This window comes from Bubalus kerabau, chromosome 1 (genome assembly GCF_029407905.1).
Source record: "Bubalus kerabau isolate K-KA32 ecotype Philippines breed swamp buffalo chromosome 1, PCC_UOA_SB_1v2, whole genome shotgun sequence".
Taxonomy (NCBI): Eukaryota; Metazoa; Chordata; class Mammalia; order Artiodactyla; family Bovidae; genus Bubalus; species Bubalus kerabau.
Genome location: NC_073624.1, coordinates 112,687,638 through 112,713,496, shown reverse-complemented (window position 1 = coordinate 112,713,496; position 25,859 = coordinate 112,687,638). Strand labels below are relative to the sequence as shown.

General features: G+C 39.2%; 1 long non-coding RNA gene across 6 annotated transcripts in view; it reads left to right on the top strand.

The window, feature by feature from the left end:
* The window catches only part of LOC129656329 (uncharacterized), a 144,847-nt gene that overhangs the window by 80,083 nt on the left and 38,905 nt on the right, over nt 1–25,859 (top strand). Inside the window, exon 4 of one of the 6 annotated variants that reach the window (XR_008716333.1) lies at nt 23,656–23,757. The exons of the other annotated variants lie outside the window; for them this stretch is intronic. This is a non-coding gene — a long non-coding RNA (uncharacterized LOC129656329). The remainder of the gene's footprint in view (nt 1–23,655; nt 23,758–25,859) is intronic. 6 annotated transcript variants of the gene reach the window in all.

The following is a 25,859-nucleotide window of genomic DNA, read 5'->3' as shown; positions in this document are numbered from 1 at the left end:
TACTATTTGCACATTTCTTTAAGCAATCACAGGGCTTTTCTCCCATTACAGTTAGGCTGTGAATTATCTCCAATTTTCTAAGAAGAATAGTTTTTCAGCCAGTGGGTGAAGTTAAGAGAGTGTCAATTTAAATTTATTTTCCTGTCTTTTCTATCTTCTCTTCTTCAGCGCTGTCAAGATTTGTCAGTGACATCAACTGGTACATGCCAACTTTTTTTTAGAAAACTGAAGAAGTGGGGGAAACACAATTACCCAAAAATGCATTGTCCAAACTCTTTGGTCCTTTTAATCCCAGAGAAAAATTTAGAGAAGTGTTTCTTTCTGTAGTATAATTTTATTGGATTCACTCAATTTACTCATATTTACCTAAATATTCATTCATATTTGCTCCATTTATTTTATGATTTTTAAAAGAGAAATAAATGTTTTTGCTTTCAGTAACTACTGCATTTTATCTCACATGATTCTGTAGTCATCATTGTGAAATATAAACAGAGCTTTGTGTTCGCCCTCAAGGCTCCCTTCTAACCCACAGCTATCCTGCTTGCTAACACCGTGTGGCCATTCTCTTCAGTCGTCCCTTCTGGATTCACATGGCTCATTTAAGATTTTTTTTTTTGCTTTTGCTTTTCTTGGTAACCTTACCAGCATGGCTTCCAGAAGGAGAGGTGTTGACACATAAGTGATGTGTCTAACAGCTAGTAGTCTTTATTTCCCCCCGAAGTTGGCTTTGTTTGATTTCTCCCCTAAATGAGGTTTTTAGAATATATGAAGAAAATCTCTTTGGTAGGAAAAAACAAAAATTTCAAAAAAGAGTTTTTCTCATCACCATCCAACATCTTTGTGATGATTTTGTTCCTGAAGATAACTTTAGAAAGTCATCTCTGGACCATGAGAACACAAATTTGTCCTGGTTCTTGACAGCCCACAGTATTCTAGATGAGGACTTCTCTAAACAAGTAGCTTAATGTGATGATTATGAATGTTTGGGAATTCCATGCTGGATGTGTGAGGAGAAAAGTGTCACTGTTTTAGGAGGTGAACGTTACTACTTAGACTGTGCACTGATGTCTTGCAAAAGAAGCATTAACTGTGCAATAGCTAGGGATGCAGTTAAGATGTGTGTGTGGGTGTGTGTGTGTGTGTTTAGCCAAACACTGATAAGGTATTAAGGTAGGCTTGGAAGTCAGACAGACTTGGATGGGAACTCTGGCTATACAACATATAAGGGTCACGAGCTTGGGCATACTGCTTAATCTCTCTAGACCTCAGCATCTTCAATCATTTTAATGGGGTGTGTGTGTGTGTGTGTGTGTGTGTGTATGTGTGTAAATGCTAACTTTGTTGAATTAGCTAAAATATGTAAAAACGCCAAACCAGGTGGTTAAAAAATAATAGATATTATTTTAAGTTTAAAAACTGCCTCTAGTAAGAGTGTGATATAAATATTAAAAAGCCAGAGTCACTTATATGTGGAATCTAAACCAACTGAACTTGTAAAGACAGAGAGTAGAATGGAGGTCAGCAGGGGCTAGGGGTTGGGGAAATGGGGGGATGTTGTTCAAGGGTATAAACTTGCAGCTAGTAAATAAATAAGTTCTGGAAATCTAGTGTGCAACACAGTGATTATAGTCATCAATACTGTATTGTAAAAGTCAAAGTAGCTAAGAGACTAGATCTTAATCATTTTTAATGCAAAAAAGAAGTGATAATTAAGTGACATGATAAAGATGTTAGCTCACACTACAGTAGCGATCGTACTGCAATAAATAAATGCACCAAACAACAAAAAAAAGGTTAGTTGATAAGAACTAAAATAAGTCTACAAACTGAAATTTATATAACTGACTATATAGTCTCACTCTTTTTGTAATTAGCAGAGTACTCCTGGTTTCACTTCTTACTGGCCTTGTTGCCTCGTGTTAGTCACTCAGTCATGTCTGACTCTTTGTGACCCATGAAATATAGACCATCAGTCTCCTCTGTCCATGGCATCAGCCATTCCCTATAGTGAGTGCTATACGTGTTAATACTGTAATTACCTTATTCAGCTGTAAAGGGAATAAAATAGAATTTGTATCATAATGCCTTCTTCACAATACTTGCTAAGTAAGTCACTTCAGTCTTGTCTGACTCTTCACAACCATGTGGACTGTAGCCCACCAGGCCCTCTGTCCGTGGGATTCTCCAGGCAAGGATACTGGAGTGGGTTGCCTGTCCTTCTCCAGGGGATCTTCCCAACCCAGGGATTGAACCCATGTCTCTTAAGTCTTCTGCACTGGCTGGTGGGTTCTTCACCACTTAGTGCCACCTGGGAAGTCCTCTTCACGATGAATATTCAGTAAATATTAATTGCTGTGGCTGTCACTGTTTGGGTCTAGTTCCAGCTCTACATTAGTCCTTGGCATACCACAGTCAGATTAATTTTATGCAAATAACACTTTTGTCATGTTTTACTCACACTAAACTCTCTCAGTGATTGCCTACCCTTGTAATAGTGGTCCTCCTTAGACTAGCTCTAACCTACTCCTTTTAATTTATTCCCCAGGAATGTGTCACATGATCACTTCACCTAGTTAAAAAATTTTCTCCTCATTCATTGTTCATCAAGAACTGTGACTAGTCTGAAATTTTACCTTACTTAGAAGCTAACAAATCAGCCTGCCACAGTTTCAGGGAAGAAGACTTGAAATTCCTGGGTCATTACTCACAGCACAGCAAGCAGCATGAGCCTCTTGTTTGCATCCATTATTCTTACTCCCTGAATCCCAGTGGGGAGGGGAGCAGAGGAGGGGAAAGCAGAGAAGCCCAGGCCAGCGCTCTTCTTGCAGTGGGCTTGTGTCATAGCTGAGGAAGTTCAAGCTCAGGATGCCTGATATTCTTTGGAACTCAATAAATAGTAGTTTCAGAGAGCTTAGTTGCGATGTAGAATCTGAAACAGTATTTGTTACTATATTGTATTAAAATTATCACCATCTTTGAGCAACTGTTTTACCCATGTATAATAGTTGACATATTGATCTTTTGAAAAATATTGGTTTCCTAGGTTACGTCAGTCTCCTAATACTGACACATTTCCATATACAGAATAAAAGATTACATTTGTTCATATCATTTTTAACAGTAACAGAAAAAAAAAACACAAACCTTTAAATATTGGGAAGCAGTGAGGCTCACGGAATCAGATGTAAGATTTCCAAAATTTCAATTTTCCTAATATCCTAATTAAGATGAATTGCATGCTTTTCTAATATTCATGAAAAAAGTGTTTAGATATTCAACTTGAAACTCAAGGATTCACATAATTGCTTTTCTTTGAGACAAGCATTGTTTCAATATGTCAGAAGTGCTTTATATGTACTTTTAAGTTAATCCCACAGCATATTTAAGAGTTAAGATTTTGAAAAATCAGTACCTTTCCATGGAGCAGTAACGCAGTAACATTCTAGTCGAGTTGCTGCCACTGACTTGCTTGTGTGGTTTCCAGCAGTCGTATCACTGTTGTGTTTTGCACCATTGGTACAAATGTCAACACAGTGAAAATAGCAAATAACATCTTAGTATTTTTACGAATATAATTTTGACCTTGTGCACACCTGGAAAGGGTTTCCGAACTCCCCAGTGATCTTGAATCATTTATGAGAACTGCTGAGGTAGGGAGACCTGTTAGGAGGCTGTGACAACAGGAACTTGAAACAGCGTTGAACACAGAATGCAGAGCATGAAGGAAAAGTGATTTGAGAAATGGAGCACACTGATTCTAAGTCGTCTGTGAAAAGTTCAGGTAGAGATTTCTGTAGCCTTTAGAAAATACGAGTCTGAATAGAACGTCTGGTTTAATGATCTGTAAAATGGAGATGTCCACACACAGACTGAAGTCATGGGATTGTGATTATCATAATGGTTTAAGGTATAGCTGCTTTATTTTAAATTCTAGTTCTGCCACTTTCTTTTTCTAACTTATTTTTATTATAGTTGAACTGCGGTGTTGTGTTAATTAAATAGCAGAGTGACTCAGTTATACACATGCATTTATGCATATACATTCTTTTTCGTATTCTTTTCCATTATGGTTTATCACAAGATATTTAATATAGTTCCCTGTGCTATACCGTAGGGCCTTATTGTTTATCCACTGTATATATATCAGCTTGCATCTGTTAATCCTAAACAGATTAACCACTTCGACCCTCTCCCAGGCTTCCCTGATAGCTCAGTTAATAAAGAATCTGCCTGAAATGTGGGAGACCTGAGTTCCATCCCTGGGTTGGGAAGATCTGCTGGAGAAGGGATAGGCTACCCACTCCAGTATTCTTGGGCTTCCCTTGTGACTCAGTTGGTAAAGAAGCCGCCTGCAATGTGGGAGTCCTGGGTTCCATCCCTGGGTTGGAAAGATCCCTTGGAGAAGGGAAAGGCTACCCAGTCCAGTATTCTAACCTGGAGAATTCCATGGACTGTATAGTCCATGGGGTCACAAAGAGTTGGACACATCTGAGCGACTTTCACTTTCACTTGTCCTACCCTCTCCGACCCTACTTTCCCTTTGGCAACCATCAGTCTATTCTCTATTTCCCCAATTTTTGTTTCTGTTTCATATATAGGTTCACTTGTGACATATTTTAGATTCCATATATAAGTGATATCATAAGCTATTCGTCTGTCTTTCAGACTTACTTAGTATGATAATCTCTAGGTGAATCCATGTTGCTGCAAATGCTATTATTTTGTTCTTTTTTATGGCTAATTAGTAGAGAAGGCAATGGCACTCCACTCCAGTACTCTTGCCTGGAGAATCCCATGGACAGAGGATCCTGGTGGGCTGCAGTCCATGGGGTTGCTAAGAGTTGGACACTACTGAGTGACTGCACTTTCACACATTGGAGAAGGAAATGACAACCCACTCCCGTGTTCTTGCTTGGAGAATCCCAGGGACGGGGGAGCCTGGTGGGCTGCCGTCTATGGGGTCGCACAGAGTTGGACACGACTGAAGCGACTTCGCAGCAGCAGCAGCATGGCTAATTAGTATTGCATTGTATGTATGTATGACATCTTTATCCATTCATCTGTCGATGGCTATATAGGTTGTTTCCATACCTTGGCTATTGTGAGTAGTGCTACTACGATCATAGGGGTGCATGTATTATTTTTAAAATAATTTTTTGATGTGAACCATTTTGAAAGTCTTTATTGAGTCTGTTACAAAATCGCTTCTGTTTTATGTTTTGGTGTTTGGCTGTGAGATATGTAGGACCTTAGCCCTTCAACCAGGGATTGGACCCCCACCCCCTGCATTGGAAGGTGAAGTCTTAACCCTTGGAACACCAGGGAAGTCCCTGTCTTTTTGAATTATAGTTTTATTTGGATATATGCCCAAGAGTGGGATTGCTGGATCATGTGGTAATTCTATTTTTAGTTTTCTGAGGAACCTCCATACTGTTTTCCACAGTGGCTGTGCCGACTTACATTCCCACCGACAGTGTAGGAGGCTTCCCTTTTTTCCATACCTTCTCAAGCATTTTTAAAAAAATTATTTTATTTATTTTAATTGGAGGCTAATTACTTTACAATGTTGTAGTGGTTTTTGCCATACACGGACATGAATCAGCCGTGGGTGTACATGTGTCCCCCATCCTGGACCCCCCTCTCACTTCCCTCGTCATCCCATCCCTCAGGGTCATCCCAGTGCACCAGCTCTGAGTGCCCTGTTTCACAGCATTTGTTATTTGTAGACTTTTTAACAATGGCCATTCTAATGTCAGCCACTTTCTTAATCTGTCTGTTGGCATCCTCATCTAGAAAATGGATAATGTAATGGTATTTACCTCAAGTGGTTGTTATGAGGATTACATATGTTAACATTTGCAAAATGCTTAGAACAGTTTGGCATATAGGAATACACACATGTATATTAATCTATATGTGAAATCCATATGCATATAATTTTAAGAATAAATGAAATTAAAAAATGGGAGTATATGAGATTATCCTGGGAGAATATTTGGGAAGAAGAAGGCTGAGGAATGAAGGCAATAGATATTAAGAGAAAAGAAAAAAACAAGAAGCCAATTAAAGAGACAGGGATGAGAGATGAAAGAGGCAGGGGAAAGCTCTGGAGAGCGGTTTCTTGGAAGCCCAGGAGGTGTGTGCAACAATGTGGACTCAGGCAGGAATGTAAACCCTGAGATGGCAGGTGCTGCATCTGCTCTGTTCTTGGCCGATTTCCCGGACTTAGCTTTGTGCCTGATAGAGAGCAGGTGCCCAGTAATTATTTGGTGAATGAATATTGTTATGGAGAAGTCAGAAAAGATAAGGCCCTGAATATATTCACTTCTGATTAGCAAAAATAGGTCAGCTGGGGACTTAGACCCTATATAGTGCCAAACTAACATCAGAATCAGATGTGAAAATGTTCTTACTCTGTAGTTTAACCCTTAGAGTTATTGTCTTTTATTTATTTATCTGGCTGTGCCAGGTCTTGGTTGCAGCCTGCAAGATCTTCATTATGTTATGTGGGATCTAGTTCCCTGATCAGGGATCAAACCTGGGCTCCCTGCACTGGGAGCACAGAGTCTTAGCCACTGGAGCGCCGGTGAAGTCCTGAGTTATTGTCTTTTATTACCATGGTTCCGTTACAACTTTATGAAACCAGTGTGAAGTCTCAGTTTTTTAAATGTTCACAGTAATTTTTTAGTCTTTTTTCCTAAATGCCAAAATCAGTCATTAGATGGAAGACCTGATCATTAACCAGGCCACTGGATGACTCAAGATTCTGTTATTTGACCTCATATTGAAAATATGAGGGCCAAACAGAGTTTGTCTGACAAGCAGCACTGCCAGCGGTCTTTCCTGCAGTTTTACTGCACAGGAAAAATATAATCAGATCTAAAGCACTACTTTTCCTTTTATTTGGGCCAGTGGCAGTATATCGCTCTTCACTGAGATTGATCTGGCTGTAAAAATCTGCACGTGAGAAGGTAGTTGCAGCTGAATACCAGCACCACATTTTCTGGGCTGCTTAGATCAGTGGATTCCGTTTAACTTGTGTCAGATTAAATTTCCCTAATTATTACGTTAATTTTGCCCCTTCCCTGCTCAGAAATGTTCTATGGAGTGTACACTGAAGCCTATTTAATCTGCCTAAGTTTCCTGTGGAACTCGGCCCTGAGGAAATGCTGTACTGTGGTCACACTGGGCTACATTCTTTTCTCAAACACTTCATTTCGCTACTTGTTTAACTCTTGTTAGATCTGTTCTTAGAAATCTTACAGTATTTGTTTTGAATGGAATAGTATATATTATCTAATAGATTATTACTGGTACTTAGGAACATGTCATCAATTTTTGTATGTTGCTTTTTTATTCATAAACCTGGTGGCTTTTAAAAATTGTCATGCCTGAATATAGGGGCTGTTGAATTTTCTGTGGAGACAACCATATTTTCCACAAATAAAGACATGTCTCTTTCTTTCCAATTATTTTGCCAAAAATTTTTATTGACTTGTATGTTTTAGAACTTACACTACAGTGTTCAGGAGAAGCAGTGATAACTGGCAGCCCTGTCTTTTTGCTGACATTTAAAAGAATGCTTCTCAAACTTCGTCATTAAGCTACGTGATGAATAAATGTATGTGTGAGTCAGCATTCCAGATGTATGTGAGATAGGGCTCTTGACCAATCTGCCTGGGTTTTGTTCTAGCTCTGTCACTTATGGCACTGTTCAGTTCAGTTCAGTTCAGTCGCTCAGTCGTGTCTGTTTGCGACCCCATTGACTACAGCACACCAGGCCTTCCTGTCCATCACCAACTCCTGGAGCTTACAAACTCATGTCCATCAAGTCGGTGACGCCATCCAACCATCTCTTCCTTTGTTGTCCCCTTCTCCTCCTGCCCTCAATCTTTCCCAGCATTGGGGTCTTTTCCAATGAGTCAGTTCTTTGCATCAGGTGGCCAAAGTATTAGAGCTTCAGCTTCAGTATCAGTCCTTCCAATGAACACCCAGGACTGATCTCCTTCAGAATGGACTGGTTGGATTTCCTTGCAGTCCAAGGGACTCTGAAGAGTCTTCTCCAACACCACAGTTCAAAAGCATCAGTTCTTCAGCACTCAGCTTTCTTTATACTCCAACTCTCACTTCCATACATGACTACTGAAAAACCATAGCTTTCACTAGACAGACCTTTGTTGGCAAAGTATTGTCTCTGCTTTTTAATATGCCATCTAGGTTGGTCACAGCTTTTCTTCCAAGGAGCAAGCATCTTTTAATTTCTTGGCTGCAGTCACCATCTGCAGTGATTTTGGAGCCCCCTAAAATAAAATCTCTCACTGTTTCCATTGTTTCCCCATTTATTTGCCATGAATGATGGGACTGGATGCCATGATCTTAGTTTTCTGAATGCTGAGTTTTAAGCCAGTTTTTTAACTCTCCTCTTTCACTTTCAACAAGAGGCTCTTTAGTTCTTTGCTTTCTGCCATAACCTCAGATAACAATATCTAAGGTTATTGATGTTTCTCCTGGCAATCTTGGTTCCAGCTTGTGCTTTATCCAGCCTGACATTTTGCATGATATATTCTGCATACAAGTTAAATAAGCAGGGTAACAATATACTGCCTTAATATGCTCCTTTCTCAATTTGGAACCAGTCTGTTGTTCCATGTCTGGTTCTAACTGTTGCTTCTTGACCTGCATACAGATTTCTCAGGAAGCAGGTAAGGTGGTCTGGTATTCCCATCTCTTTAAGAATTTTCTACAGTTTGTTGTGATCCACACAGTCAGAGGCTTTGGCATATTCAATAAAGCAGAAGTAGAAGTTTTTCTGGAACTCTCTCGCTTTTTCTGTGATAAACAGATGTTGGCAATTTGATCTCTGGTTCCTCTGCCTTTTCTAAATCCAGCTTGAACATCTGAAAGCTCACAGTTCACGTACTGTTGAAGGCTGGCTTGGAGAATTTTGAGCATTACTTTGCTAGCATTTGAGGTGAGTGCAATTGTGTGGTAGTTTGAACATTCTTTGGCATTGTCTTTCTTTGGGATTGGATTGGAATGGAAACTTATCTTTTCTAGTTCTGTGGCCACTGCCAAGTTTTCCAAACTTGCTGGCATATTGAGTGCAGCACTTTCACAGCATCATCTTTTAGGATTTGAAATAGCTCAACTGGAATTCCATCACCTCTACTAGCTTTGTTTGTAGTGATGCTTCTTAAGGCCCACTTGACTTGGCATTCCAAGATGTCTGGCTCTAGGTGAGTGATCACACCATTGTGGTTATGTGGGTCATGAAGGTCTTTTTTGTATAGTTCTTCTGTGTATTCTTGCCACCTCTTCTTAATATCTTCTGCTTCTGTTAGGTTGTTACAGTTTCTGTCCTTTATCATACTTGTCCTTGCATGAAATATTTCCTTGATAACTCCAATTTTCTCAAAGAGATTTCTAGTCTTTCCCATTCTGTTGTTTTCCTCTGTTTCTTTGCATTGTTCATTAAAAAGACCTTCTTATCTCTCCTTGCTAGTCTCTGGAACTCTGCATTCAGTTGGGTTTATCTTTCCCTTTCTCCCTTGCCTTTTGCTTCTCTTCTTTCCTCAGTTATTTGTAAAGCCTCCTCAGATAATCACTTTGCCTTCTTGCACTTCTTTTTCTTTGGGATGGTTTTGGTTGCTGCCTCCTGTACAGTATTTTGAAACTCTGTCCATGGGTCTTCAGGCATTCTGTCTACCAGATCTAATATCTTGAATCTATTTGTGACCTCCGCTGAATAATCATAAGGGATTTAACTTAGGTCATAGCTGAATGGCCTACTGGTTTTTTCTACTTTCTTCAGGTTAAGCCTGAATTCTGCAAAAAGGAGCTGATGATTCAGCCACCTGGAATCAGCTCCAAATCGGTTTTTGCTGACTCTATAGAGCTTCTCCATCTTCAGCTGCAGAGAATATAATCAGTCTGATTTTGGTATTGACCATCTGGTGATGTCCATGTGTAGAGTTGTTACTTGGGTTGTTGGAAAAGGTATTTACTATGAGCAGTGTGTTCTCTTGACAAAACTATGTTAGCCTTTTCCCTAATTCATTTTGTACTTCAAGGCAAACTTGCCTGTTATTTTGGATGTTTCTTGACTTCCCACTTTTGTATTTCAATCCCCTAGGATGAAAAGGACATCTTTGTGTGTGTGTGTGTTAGTCCTAGTAGGTCTTGTAGGTCTTCATAGAACCATTCAACTTCAGCTTCTTCAGCATCGGTGGTTGGGGCACAGACTTGGATTACTGTGATGTTGAATGGTTTGCCTAGCAAGCAAACCAAGGTCATTCTGTCCTTTTTGAGGTGGCATCCAAGTACTACATTTCAGACTCTTTTGTTGACTATAAGGGCTATTCCGTTTCTTTTAAGGGATTCTTGTGCACAGTAGTAGACAATGGTCATCTGAATTAAATTTACCCATTCCCATACAATTTGGTTCACTGAGTCCTAAGATGTTGATGTTCAGTCTTGCCATATCCTGCTTGACCACATTCAATTTACCTTGACTCATGGACCTAGTATTCCAAGTTCCTATCTGATATTTTTCTTACCAGCACAGGACTTATTTTTACCACCACATACATCCCAAAACTGAGCATCATTTCTGCTTTCTCCCAGCCACTTCATTCTTTCTGGTGCTGGTAGTAATTGCCCTCTGCTCTTTGCCACACTTTCCAACCTATGGGGGTGGTTATCTTTTGGTGTCGTATCTCTTTGCCTTTTAATACTGTTCATGGGTTTCTCCTGGCAAGAATACTGGAGTGGATTGCCATTTCCTTCTCCAGTGACCACATTTTATCAGAACTCTTCACTATGACACATCTGTCTTGGGTAGCCCTGCATGGAATGGCTCACAGCTTTATTGAGTTATATAAGGCCTTTTGCCACAACAAGGCTGTGGTCCATAAAGGGGAGAGCTATGATCCTGCAATTCCACTCTTGGGCATATATCTGGAGAAGACCATAATTCAAAAAGATATATGCACCTCAGTGTTCACTGCAACACTGCTTACAATAGTTAAGACATGGAAGCAGTCTAAATGTCCACTGAGAGATGAATGGATAAATAAGATGTAGTATTTTTTACAATAGAATATTACTTAGCCATGAAAAGAAATAGTGTCATGTTTAGCAACATGGATGAACCTAGAGATTATCATACTGAGTGAAGTAAGCCAAAGACAAATATTATATGATATTACTTATTCAAAAAAAATGATACAAATGAACTTATATATAGAAACAGGCCCACAGACACAAAAGACAAATTTATGGTTACAAGGGGAAAGAGGAGGAGGAAGAAATTAGGAGTTTGGGATTAACAAATACATACTACTCTATATAAAGTAGATAACCAGCAAGGGCCTACTGTATAGCTCAGGGGACTATTCTCAATTTTTCGTGATTACCTATAAGGGAGAAGAATCTGAAAAGTTAGATATATACATGTATGTATATCTGAATCACTTTGCTATACACCTAAAAACAAGACAACACTATAAATCAACAATGACTCAATAAAAATTAATTAATTAATTAAAAAGTACATAGTTCACTTCTGTTCAATACTGTACTGGAGGGTCTAGTCAGGGCAATTAGGCAAAAGAAGTAAAAGGCATCTAGTTTGGAAAGGAAGAGGTAAAATTATACCTGCCTGGAGAATCCCAAGGAAAGAGGAGCCTGGTGGGCTCCTGTCTATGGGGTCGCACAGAGTTGGACACGACTGAAGCAACTTAGCAGCAGCAGCAGCAGCAGGTGATGATGTTATATACAGAAATCCTAAGGAATTTACACTAAAAAAAACCTATTAGGGCTAATAAGCAAATTCAGCACGATTGCAGGATATGAGATCAATATACAAAAAGCAATTGTATTTCTAGTTATCTAGCAATGAATAATGAAAAAGGAAATAAATAATTCCAGTTTAAATTGCATAAAAAATAAAACATTTATTTTTAAAGTTATATAAAGAGTAAAGTTAACAAAAGAAGTGTATTTGAAATCTGTTTCCCATATTGCTTTCTTTCCTGCAGTTAGAATGTGACTGCAATATTCAGGAACTTTTTTTTGTTCATTTATTTTTCTCCAGAACCTAGAATACTGCCTAGCATGTAATACTGCTTGATAAATAGTTATTGAATATATAATTGTGTAGATTAATGAAAAAGCTTGTGTGATTAGGTAATTATCATACTGGTTTGGTAGACAACATTGATAAAATCTCTAAAGTTGTTTTGGGGCTCTGATCCACAGTAATACTGGGCATAGTACAGATACAGTTATGGGCTTCCTTAATGGCTTAGTTGGAGAAGGCAATGGCACCCCACTCCAGTACTCTTGCCTGGAAAATCCCATGGATGGGACAGCCTGGTGGGCTGCAGTCCATGGGGTTGCTAAGAGTCGGACACGACTGAGAAACTTCCCTTTCACTTTTCACTTTCATGCATTGGAGAAGGAAATGGCAACCCACTCCAGTGTTCTTGCCTGGAGAATCCCAGGGACGGGGGAGCCTGGTGGGCTGCCATCTGTCTATGGGGTCGCACAGAGTCGGACACGACTGAAGTGACTTAGCAGCAGCAGCAGCAGTGGCGTAGTGGTAAAGAATCTGCCTTCCAATGCAGGAGACACGGGTTCAATCCCTGGATCAGGAAGATCCCCAGAGAAGGAAATGGCAACCCATTCCATTATTCTTGCCTTGGAAATCCCATGGACAGAGGAGCCTGGCAGTCTACAGTAGATGGGATCGCAAGAGAGCTGGACACAGCTTAGCGACTAAACAACAGCAATGGATACAGTTATGGAGCTGGGGGTCTTTGAATCAGTTTCTGATCTTAAGACTGTTCTTTTTATCCTACTTTCTCAGACCCAACACATCCTAATAAACCACAGTCCTTAGCAGCAAGTAAGTTTTTTTTTTTTTTTTAACATCCTACATGTGTATAGTTGTTCCAACCCAGCTGCAGCCTTAGGCAGGATGCCTGGATCTGGCAGTTTATCCTCCCAAGTCTTGCTCACTGCATGACTTTCTGTTCTGTTTCTGGCTTGTGGAGATATTTATCTTGATTTTGTACCTAGCTAATGTCAGATGCTTTTATCTTTTTATACATTTCCAATCATGGCTGATGGTTTGAAACAACAAGCGCATGGTGATTTATGAACTCACTAAACTATCTCAATTAGAAGTCCCCATGCATTTCCAAATAATGTTCAAATTATTGCCAAATTTAATACCCAGGAGACAGCACATAAAAATTCGAATTTACACTTTATCTTGAAAATGTGGAACATCTGGCAACACTCGGCTTGCTTTTCTACATGTGACGACTGAGTGGAGATAAGTAAATATTAAGACCCTTCAATTGGCCATTACTGTACAAGTTGCCAAGTTCTCACCACTGCACATTTTCTTAAACTTGACAGAAAGATGACTTCACTCCTTTGCTTTATCTGCTTACCCCCTGTAGGTCTTTTAATTTGTGATCCATATTTTTGGTACCTGATGAGCTAACGCATCAGGTAATTTATTGAGAGGTTAAAAAACAAAAGCCGCCAAACAGAAATGCAGTGATTATTTTGAATTGTACGTTAGAAATGAAGCAAGAGAGAGCCAGTAAGTTTTTATTCTATATCTTTGAGCCCCAAATTTCCAAACATACTACACTCGTTCATTTTAGGCCAACTTCTGCCCTTACAAATTTTTTTCTGCATTGAAGTTTATATCTGCGAATGCCCTGGAATCGAGTAATGCAGTTACAGAGTGACTAATATAACGCTAGGAATGTCATGTATCTAGTCTTCTGTCAAGGTAAGATCTTTATAATTCAATAAAGAAATGACTCACTTGATGATACTGATAAGCTTTTCTTCCTAAATTGGACTTAGTAGTTATGAGAATCAAATTTCTCATGTATGCAAAAATCTAGGTCATCAGCTCTTTTTTGTCCAGCTACCACAGATAGTCTTCCCAGAATAATCCTGGCCAGTCCCAAGTATTGTTATACTTGGTTTGGTTTGGTTTAGTTGTTAAGTTGTGTCCGACTCTTGTGATCCCATGGACTGTAGCCTGCCAGGCTCCTCTGTCCATGGGATTCTCCAGGCAAGAATACTGGAGTGGGTTGCCATTTCCTTCTCCAGGGGATCTTCCTGACCTAGGAATCGAGCCCAGGTCTCCTGCATCGCAGGCAGTCTTTACTGACTGAGCCACCAGGGAAGCCCAATTGTTATACTTACTGAAGAATAAATTTCTGGTTTACACTAAGTAATGACTTCCATCCAAAAATGTACAGATGTCCAAGACTAGCAAGGGAATGGACATTTGCCTAGTTTATGTGATTTGTAGAGTTTCAGAAAAAATCTATTGCTTCCCGTATTAAAAAGTGAGTCATGGTGCGAGAGTGACTGTATCTCTCATTTATTCAGGTTGACCCAATTAAGCCAATGTTGAAGAGCAAATACATCCTCTATGTTTGTGTCATTTGTCATCTTTAGTTAGATATGCTCAGGTGGCCAGGACAGAGAGTCATTCAGGCAATGTCATGTGAATAAGGATATTTTGAAAAGATGTGAGGTGATGAATAGCAATAAGGGGAGCCTCCTTAGCAGCTTTACAGAGTGTCCCTCGTGGAATCTTATTTGTCATTGTTCAGTGTTTAGTTACTGCAACTCTAGTGATCTAACAGCATCTTTAGTAACGTGGACATTTGCCCACCCACAGAAGTGGGCATTCATTGGTCCTTTCAAATTTTAATGCTTCAGCTTTCCTTTTTTTCTGCTTCTTTCCTTTTCTGTTACAAAACCTACTGCTCTTTTATTATTGCTTCTATTTTCTTGTGACATGTTCTCTGTCTCTCTATCTCATATTCTCAAATCCAAAACTACTTTTGATCTTGTTTGAACTTCTAATGCTTTGTTACTCAAAAACTCTGGTCCTGCTGAATGCAATCTACAGATTCAAGGCAATCCCTATCAAATTACCAATGGCATTTTCCCCAGAACTAGAATAAAAAATTTCACAATTAATGCAGAAACACAAAAGACTCTGAATAGCCAAAGCAATTGTGAGAAAGAAGAATGAAGCTGGAGGAATCAACCTCACAGACGTCAGACTATACTACAAAGCTACAGTCATCAAGACAGTATGGTAATGGCACAAAAACAGAAATATAGACCAATGGAACAAGATAGAAAGTCCAGAGATAAACCCACCCAATAAAGTACTGTAAGTAATTTATTTTTGACAAAGGAGGCAAGAATATATAATGGGGCAAAGATAGCCTCTTCAATAAGTGGTGCTTGGAAAATTGGATAGTTATGTGTAAAAGAATGAAATTAGAACACTTCCTAACACTATCAGTTCAGTTCAGTTGCTCAGTCATGTTCAAATCTTTGTGACCCCATGGACTGCAGCATGCCAGGCATCCCTGTCCATCACCAACTTCCAGAGATTTCTCAAACGCTTGTCCATTGAGTCAGTAATGCCATCCAACCATCTCATCCTCTGTTGTCCCCTTCTCCTCCTGCCTTTAATCTTTCCTAGCATCAGGGTCTTTTCCAAGGAGTCAGTTCTTTGCGTCAGGTGGCCAAAGTATTGGAGCTTCAGCCTCAGCATCAGTCTTTTCAGTGAACACTCAGGACTGATCTCCTTTAGGATGGACTGGTTGGATTTCCTTGCAGTCCAAGGGATTCTCAAGAGTTTTCTCTAACACCACAGTTCAAAAGCATCAGCTCTTCAGCACTCAGCTTTCTTTATGGTCCCAACTCTCACATCCATACACGACTACTGGAGAAACCTTAGCTTTGACCAGATGGACCTTTGTTGGCAAAGTAATGTCTGCTTTTTAATATGCTGTCTAGGTGGGTCATAACTTTTCTTCCAAGGAGTAAGCATCTTTTAATTTCATGGTTGCGGTCACCATCTGCAGTGATTTTGGTGCCCCCAAAAATAAAGTCCGTCACTATTTCCACTGTTTCCCTATCTATTTGCCATGAAGTGATGGGACCAGAGGACAGAGGACAGAGGAGCCTCGTGGGTTGAAGTCTATGGGGTCATAAAGAGTTGGACCCGACTAAGTGACTAACACACACAATGGAGACAGAGACATATAGAACAGACTTATGGACACTGGAGCCGGGAGGAAGTGGGTGGGATGCATGGAGTGAGTAACATGGAAACATAAATAGCCAATGGGAATTCACTGTACAACTCAGGGAACTCAAACCAGGGCTCTAGCAACCTAGAGGAGTGGGATGGGGAGGGTGGTAGGAGGGAGGTTCTAGAGGGAGGGGATGTCTGTATATCTATGGCTGATTCATGTTGATGTTTGGCAGAAACCAACAGAATTCTATAAACCAATTGTTCTTTATTAAAAAATAAGAAAAACTCTGGTTCTTAGACCAGCAATATCAGCACTAACTTAGAACTTTTTAGAAATGCCAAATATCAGGTCCCCCCACTTCAAACTTGAATCATATCCTGTAAATATTAGCAAGAACTTCAAGACTGAAGAAGTATTGCTTTAATGTGGTAACCCCTTTACCTTTCCCCAGCCATCAATCCCACCTTATCTTTTTCTTCTTTCGTCAACATTGTTTAATTTAGATCACACAGATGCTTTATTTGATAACATGATCAACCAATACTGTTAAGTCCCTGGTGCCTTCATCTATTAAACACTGATTTTTTAAAATTTATCTGTCAAAAGCCCAACTCTGAATCAATGCATCTATGTGCCTTCTCTATACCTACAACTGGATAGTCTGGCATTGCCAAAAAAGTCACTTACCAGACAGATTGGTTCCAATATATTGGATTCTTTAAGTCTGCCAATTCTTCCATGCCTTCCTGGTAAATTGTCTCCATTTTGGAAAATTGTTTTAAAAACTGTACACTCCAGCCAAACTTTAAATATTTGTAACTCCTCTTCATTCTCAGCAGATGACTTTACCTCCTACTTCCTAAAGAAAATAGAAGACATCAGATAGGAACTTCCTCAGCTTCCTGCTACCAAATTCATACAGTTCTATCTGTACCCATGTTCTTCTCTTTTCCTCCTGGTTTAGTATAGGATATAGTCTGGTCATTGAGAGCCAGTCTTTCCCCCTGTGTTTGAATCTCATCTCTTCGTGCCTTTTCAGAAATCATATCAATTCCTCTTCTCTGGCTCCACTCTGCTTTTTATTCAGCATATCCTTCTAAATTGGATTATTTCCAATTACATTTAAACTTGTTCGTGTATTTTCCATTTAAAAGCAACATTCTTTTATTGACTTCCACGTTCCCCCTCCAATTCCTTTCAATCTTTTCCATTTCTTTAAATCTAAAGCTTCTAAAGAGTAGTTTTCATTATTTGGTGAGTTCATTTCCTCACCTCTCACTCTTCAACTCTTTTCAGTATGGTGGTTTTTTGCTAGCATTGCACAGAATAACCATGGCTAATATTACCCATGACCTCATGATTTAAATCCAATAGATATTTTCCACTAATTTTTTTTCTGATGTCCCAGAGCTCTTACCCACTATTTGTTTCTTGAAACATGTTTATTTTGGTTTCCAGAGCACCATGTTATCGAAGTTTTCCGCCTTACTTTCTAGCATTTCTTTCTCTGTTACTTTGCAGACTTATCCTTCTCTTACTAGTTAGTTCTAAGCACTTCCCCCTTTGCGTTTTGTACTCTTATAGGTTGGGTCCACTAGATCAGGTGTTGTCATGATAGAGTTTGGTGTGCAAGTCGTTCATTATGAATCAACACCTGGGGGAGGAAGGTAAAGATGTGAGAAAGAAGTTGAACTTTGGCACAGTCTCAACAAAGCTCTGGCCAACCTGAGTGGAGGTGAGGGAACTTTAAACCATGGGTGCATCCACCATTGGATTAAAGTGGCCGAGCTTCATACTCTCCCTTTACTCCCTTCCTAGAAATGAGGTGTCCAGAAAAGGCACGAGATCCCGTGAGGAGGTTCTTTCAGCTGAGGCCGATGCTGCAGAAGCAGGAGCACGTCTGTTGGGAGATGTAAATGGTGCATCTTTGTGTCTATCACGAGTTCTCTTTCTGGACAGCATTTTCCATGTCCATGGCTCGGTTTTCATCAGTTTGCTAATGCCTCCCAAATTTATACATCCAGACCAGACCTCTGACTTCCTGACACATACACTCAGTTGCCTATTCAATATCTCTACTTGGATGCCTCAAAGAGTTCATGAGTTCAGCATTTCTAAACCTCATAACAAATCTTGCCAAGTTTATCTCCTAAATATCTTATTAATCTACTCACTTCTCTCCTTTTCTAATGCCACCACTTTAGTCTGTACTACTATTTTCTGTAGCCTGAATTCCTGCAGAGTTATTCTGTTTGGTCTGTACAAGTCCACTCTATATCTTTCATCAGTTTATTATATTGCAGCTATAGAAATATTTTATACAAGTTTGAATGTGTTACCTCCTCTCTGTCCCCAACTCCCATCGCTTTAGGGACTTACCATTGTTGTTTTGGATAGAGATCGAAATAATGAACATAGCTCACAAGGGCTTCTGAAGTTTGGCTCCTATCTATGTCTTTAGCTTAACCTCACTCTATTCCTTTTCTTGATCCCTGTATTCCAGGGGCACTGACTGACTTATTTTCCAGTGGGCTCACAAGAATCTCACAGTAGTGTTCCCTCTTCTAGTAATATTCTTCTCCAGTTCCTCAGCTTGTTACCTCTATTTCACCTTTATCTCTCAGCTCAATCCACCTCCCCCCCCCCCCCCGCCCCCAGATAAGTCTTCTTGAGCCTCTCATACTGAGTCGGGCTCTCATAGCATTGTTTTACTTCCTCATAGCACATGCGTTAGAATATAAATGTATGCTCATTCATGTGACTAACTGACTAATATTTAACTTCCCCATTAGTAAGCTCAATGAGCACAGAAAACAGCTGTCCTCATTGTCCACAGTATTTGGGGCCCTGCCTGACGCAGAGTATATCCTCAATCCATATGTACTGAATGAATGTAAATGTCCAGAGCTAGAGCCCTTGAAAGGCTTGCCAGCCACCATCCAATATAGAGCCTATCATGCAAACTTTTTGTTTCAGGCTACCAAAAAGCTCTTGGTTCAGCCTGTTCATTGCTTCTGGGGAGGAAGTTGGTTTAAATCTGTGTAGTCTAATCACATGCAACCAACTTCAGCCAGTCTTGCATTAGGAGTTACATGTTGCTTTTTTAGAAGGTACCTATGGGTGTAGCAGGTCTTGGAGAATGAGAGGCACTTCCCTGGTTTCATATTCCTAGTTTATTTACATTTGCGATTAAATGACATTAGATTATAGTCTTGGTGGCTATAATAAAACCTACCCATACTTTTCTTCCATGACTGTGGTATTAGTGTCATTTTAAGCATGATTTTTAATAAGCAAGCCCTGTTGAATGTGCTCTTAACTCTGACTGAGTCGAGTTGTAGGAAAGTTACCTTAGAAATGTTCGCTGTAGGTGGTATTGTACAAAATCTAAATATTTTGCCCATATAAGTGCATGAATACTAATGATTTTCCTCTGGAAAATTCTCAAAGTGATTTGCCAACACACAGAATGTTCACCAATACCAGCCAGGTCTGAGACTGCAGCTGGGGGAAGCTGGGGGCAGTTGTTTAATGTAGCACGATTAGGCTTTTTCAAAATGCAAATATAAAAGAATACCTTATTCAACTGAAGCTTCAGGGGAAATTTAGAAAAGCAAATGTAATTATGCAGATCACACAGCTGCCAAAGAAGGAGTTGGCCAACATCTTTAATTTTGTAAAGAGGGCTGTTATCATTTTATATATATAAATCTCATCTGCCCCTGGGGAGATAATGAGTCCTTTAGGGTACAAAGTGAAGAGATATTTTTCATGAAGAATTAGTTATATGTAAATTATAATGTTGGTGCCAAGATGCACATAGCATTTGCTGTTAAATGGACAACCGTACTTCATATAACCAGACAATGCTAAGCAGTGGTCAAGGCCTAAAATTATTATGGATGAATTTTAATTTTTGTAACTCTGCAGTGATAGCAGACAGAAGAGAAGCATATTACTTAGCACAGTTTATCTTGAAAAATGGCTTGAGAAAATCTAGTTGGAACATATGTTTAGAAAATAAATGTTAGTGTGTACACACACACACACATGTACATATATATATATACATATATATATATATATATATATATATACTTATTTGGAGAAGGCAATGGCACCCCACTCCAGTACTCTTGCCTGGAAAATTCCATGGATGGAGGGGCCTAGTGGGCTGTAGTCCACGGGGTTGCTAGGAGTTGGACACGACTGAGCGACTTCACTTTCACTTTTCACTTTCCTGCATTGGAAAAGGAAATGGCAACCCACTCCAGTGTTCTTGCCTGGAGAATCCCAGGGATGGGGGAGCCTGGTGGGCTGCCATCTATGGGGTCGCACAGAGTTGGACACAACTGAAGCGACTTAGCAGCATAATATGCTTATTATTTTCCTTACCCCCTAAGCAAAACCCTGAGCTTGGTAAAAATTCTTTTAGGTTCTTGTGTAGTCTTGCTTTCATCAGAAGCCAAGAGATCAAATGAAAAGAGTTGATTTTTTTTAATATCAAAAATTTATAAATAAATTCATTTTACTGAGTACCAAGAATGTATTCAACTGGGGTTCGGAACTAGGGATACGAGAGTGAGCAAAACTAGATGGTCTCTACTTTAGCATTTGGAGAAGGCAATGGCACCCCACTCCAGTACTCTTGCCTGGAAAATCCCATGGACAGAGGAGCCTGGTAGGCTGCAGTCCATGGGGTCGCTAAGAGTCAGACACGACTGAGCGACTTCACTTTCACTTTACACTTTCATGCATTGGAGAAGGAAATGGCAACCCACTCCAGTGTTCTTGCCTGGAGAATCCCAGGGACGGGGGAGCCTGATGGGCTACCGTCTATGGGGTCGCAAAGAGTCAGACACGACTGAAGTGACTTAGCAGCAGCAGCATCTTAGCATTTACAGTACATCAAATATGATAGATTATAATGAAGCAATCATGCGAACAATTATAAAGCTACAACTGGGTCAAAAGATGTCAAAGAGAGGTACCCAGGACAGTTCCAAGAAAACGGAAAATAAGTCTAAAGGGTGGATTGTTGTGGTCAAGGAAGTCAGGGAAAATCTATCCTCTGAAGATGAGATGTTTGAGCAGAGCTCTGAAGAATGAAAACAGAAAACTTGCCAGGCAAAAATGAGAGCCTATGTGACAGTCTGTGGTGGGAGGTTGCCTGGTATGTAGGAATAACTCAAGGAAGACCAGTGAGGTACAAGGAAGGGAGCACGAGGAAGGCGTGACATGACGCAGGGCAGCAGGGACTGGACTGCACTGGACTCCACATGCCAGGGCAAGTTGTTTGGTCTTTCCATTCAGGGAAACACAAAATATTAAAGTATTCTAAAGATAAGGCAAGAAGATCCAACTTGTATTAACTCCTCAGATTAATGTCAACTAAATGTAGACTGCCAATGTCTATATACTGAAATGTGTGTGGAATAATACATGTGTGTAGAACATCAGCACATCTTCTTTCATCCCATGTCCTTAAATATAGGGAGCTATTTGGAAAATGAATTTTGATACTCATCACCATTTTGAGAATGATTAATAAAGTAAGTAAATTGAATTCATTAAAAAAGTAGAAATGGCTTTGTTTTTCAAACACAGAAACAATCTTGGTTAATGAAAGATTTAAGAAGGTGAAGATTAATAAGTATTTTGAATGTAGATGAATAGAAGGTGAGAAGCAAGTAACAGAAAGATGGAAGTGTATAAATGAGAAACTGAAAAATATAAGGTCAAGTTTGGGTACTCAAAAATATAAAAGGTATAATGTTAAGTCTGGGCATTGAAAAATAATGTTTAGTCTGAATGCAAAGGAGACACTAGAAAGTGAAGTAAACAAGAAAAGTAATGTGCTTTTGAGTTTTTCCTTTTTTTTTTCTGTATTGCCATTCCTGTATTTCTTTTTTAGGAGAAGAAATCCCTCCTACAAGGGTGGTTCATGTAGTTTGAGCAGAACTGACCTCACCCACCAGCTCCGAGGGTAGCCAATCAGAGTTCTTCATTTCCAGGGCCACAAGATTAATTTAGGAATGGGCCTTTGATTCAAGGCCCTAAATATTCATTGTAAAGACTGATGCTGAAGCTGAAGCTCCAGTACTTTGGGCACCTAATGCAAACACCCAACTCATTGGAAAAGACACTGATGCTGGGAAAGACTGAAGGCAAAAGGAGAAGAGGGCAGCAGAGGATGAGATGGCTGTATGGCATCACTGATTCAATAGACATAAACTTGGGCATGCTCTGGGAGATGGTGAGGGACAGGGAAGCCTGGTGTGCTGCAGTCTATGGGGTCGTGAAAAGTCAGACATGACTTGGCAACTGAACAACAGTTATGATTCAGGAAGACACAAAAGGAGTCATTCCTGTAATTATTTCTGAAACGAATGGGATAGGTGTACTCTCCTTTTTGGGAGGATGGCTAGTGTAACAATGTATTAAGATTCAAGTATTCTCTTTTTCAATCAGTGAAGAATTTGTCTGAAAATGACAACAGAAAGTAAAGCAGAGTCAAGAAATGGAGAAAAAGGTTGCAGTTGACAGTGGTTAACCTCCTGGAACCAGATACACTTTGAAGTTTCCAGTTATACAGCCTAATCATTTAAAAAAAATAGGTTTAAGCTAGCTTGAGTTGAGTTTCTGTCATTTGAAAGTATTAGTATGAGCCTTGCCTTTGCACCAGTCTTACAGAAAGCTCATAACTGGACCAATCTAACCATCTGTCATCTCTGTACACCTGGGATCTTAAAAATAATTGTAAAGTCATTGTAAGAATACCTCAGAGATGGAAAGTGCTGCTGGAGATTACATGAGCTTATGGATTGGTGCCATGAAACAGTTGGGACTTCAACACTGCTTGGCTATATATATATATATATATATATATCATTATATTAATATCCTCTATCCTATTAATTTTACCTTCACTCTTGGTAGATGATGCTTCCTTTTACTTCACTGAGAAAACTGAAACCAGAATGCCCCTCTACCTACCAGTTGCTCAGCACCTGCTCTCATGCTTTATTCTTTTCCTCTTGAGACATCACAAGGAGAGGCTTTCTTCTTCCTGCTCAGAATAACTCTATCTTGTGCTTTGATTTCCATTTTCTTCACTTCCTTCTGGACCTTGCTCTGTTGATCTTATTCCCTGTGTTATCAATCCCTCTCTATTGGCTCTTCGTGTGTATTCTCTTCCATTCAAAATAACTCTCTTGATTTCATATCCTCCTCCTCTATCTGTGGCACCTCCTTTATTTTTCCTTCACAACCACACTTCTTGAAAGAGTTACTTAGATATCTCCATTTCCTAACCTGTCATTTGTACGTCAACACACTATAGTCTGCTTCTGCTCCTAACTTGGTTTGCTCAGATAAAGGTCCCCAATGACTTCCATAAAAGCACATCTTTTCACTCCTCATCTTCCGTGACCTTTCTGCAGCACCTGGCATTGTTGGTGGCCCTTGCTTTGAAATGGTCGTCTCCCTTGTCTGCCATGAGCCTTCTCTCCAGTGAGGTAACTTTTAACTTTCTGGTTGTTTTCTCCTGTAGGTCACCACTGAGGAATCAACCTGCCTCATGTTATGCACTAACTTATTAAACACATATTTTGTGCCTGGTCCATTAGCTATGTAATTACAAATATTCTTTTAGGTAAGTGCTATAATTATCTATGCTGTACAAATTGGAGAATTGAAGCTAAGAGAGGTTACATAACTTGCTTAAGAGAATGAGTCTTGTCAGACATGGAGTTAGGACTTGAATCCAGAGTCTGCTTTGTACTGTTTTAGCTAAGCTTTTAAATGAAGTATTATATACAAATAGAAAAATGAATGGCTTGATGAACTTTCTCAAAGTAAACATATCTGTAAAACCAGAAAATAGATCAATAAGCAGAATGTTCCCAGAACCCCCAAAGCCTCCTCATATCATCACTACACCTCCACAGAGGATAACCAGTATCTAGAATTCTAACACTGCAGATATTTTACTTGTTTTTCAACTTCATTCCATGATCATGGAATCATTCAGGATATATGTAAGGTTCATTCATTGAGTTATATGTATTTAATATGAAAAATTCGTTCATTGTTATTACATTATTATATTTTAGCACTTCATTGTGTAGATATACCACTATCTGTCCATTCTACTATGAATGGGCTTTGGGGTTGCCTCTTGTATTTTTTTTTTTTTTTCTATAGCAAGTAGCGCTGCTATGAATATTCTTGTATACATCTTTCGATGGACATGTTGTGCATTTCTGTTTGCTGTAGACAGAGGTTTAGAATTGCAGGTCATGGGGGATGCCTATAGTGGTATTAGAAGACACTGACAAATGATTTTCCTAACTGACTTTTATCTTCATGATTGACTATTTCAGATCCTGTGTGCTCAAAAAAGCCGATTATCTTCCTAGTAGAATAGAAAGATTTTGTTTATTGATCATATCCCTTACATGTACCCTTCAAGCAGAATTTATTTTTATATGTTTGGGGGGTACTTTTATCTGTACCAGGATCTATGTTTATTATTATATTGGTAGGATTTTTATCTCCTTTATTGACTGCAAAAGTGGAATATTGCTGTGAGTAAAATTCTTTTTAGATGTGCTTTGTTCTCTTTTATCTTTACCCCAAACCTATGGGCACATCAGCTAGAAGTCACTACTGTTCTCTGAATGTGGCTGCCTTTCACTTGCCTGTGCTTAAATGCTCTTCATGGATATGGTAGTCAGAGATATCACAGTCGCATCCTTTGCGTAAACATTTTCCCTGTAAAAGGGACAGGGTAGATTTTGCTTCAGTTAGGGCCACAGTAGGTGATTAGTGCCACAGCAAGCAATTATTATTGCACAGTGCTCTAATTGTTATCCTTCTTGGACCAGCTGAATCAAACCCTAGAAATTCATGTGTGATGGAAAACATACTGCTAACCCAGTGGTTTTCTCTAAAGGAAGCCCATTGTGAGGACTAATTTCCACTGTATACTTGTGAATAAAGCCTCTTCATTCTTTGAGAGATTCCTTTATCCCACAGATGTGCGTAAGTTAAAGCCTAGCCTTACCCCGCTGAAATGTTATGTGAACATATACAAGCAAAAATGCCCCAAATAATACTCTCATGTGTTTCACTGACATATTTAATTCCTCTTGTTGCTTCACTCATATGCTCTGGCTGTCTCTTCTATCCATTTTATCAAGTGAGGAATATACTTGTTGGGTTCATCTTCTTTCATGGGATAAATAAATAGATATATAGATAGGTATATAATATGCTTTTTATGAAATATATTTAGTATATAACATTATATGAGTTTATGGTGTATAACATATTTATTTGATACGTAAATACATGTATCATTGTAATATGGTTGCCATTGTAGCAATAGTTAGCACCTCTGTCATATTACATAATTATCATTTCTCTTTCATTGTGGTAGAAATAGTTAAGATCTAGTCCTTTTGTAAGTTTGATGATTATCATTCAATATTATTATTGTCTATATTCAATATTCTATATGTTAGGTCTCTAGGACTTATTTTTTTATTCTACTTTTTATTGGTTAAAAAATACATCACTGTCATAAATACCTGCATATACATACTTTTGTGTACATATATATGTAGGAAGAAACATAAACATGTAAACTTTTTCACTAAATAGAAGTGAAAAGGGTTTCCTACAATGTAATTGTAGAGTGAATAAACATTAAATAAGAAAAATAGATTGTAAGATAATTGTGCTCATTTTCAT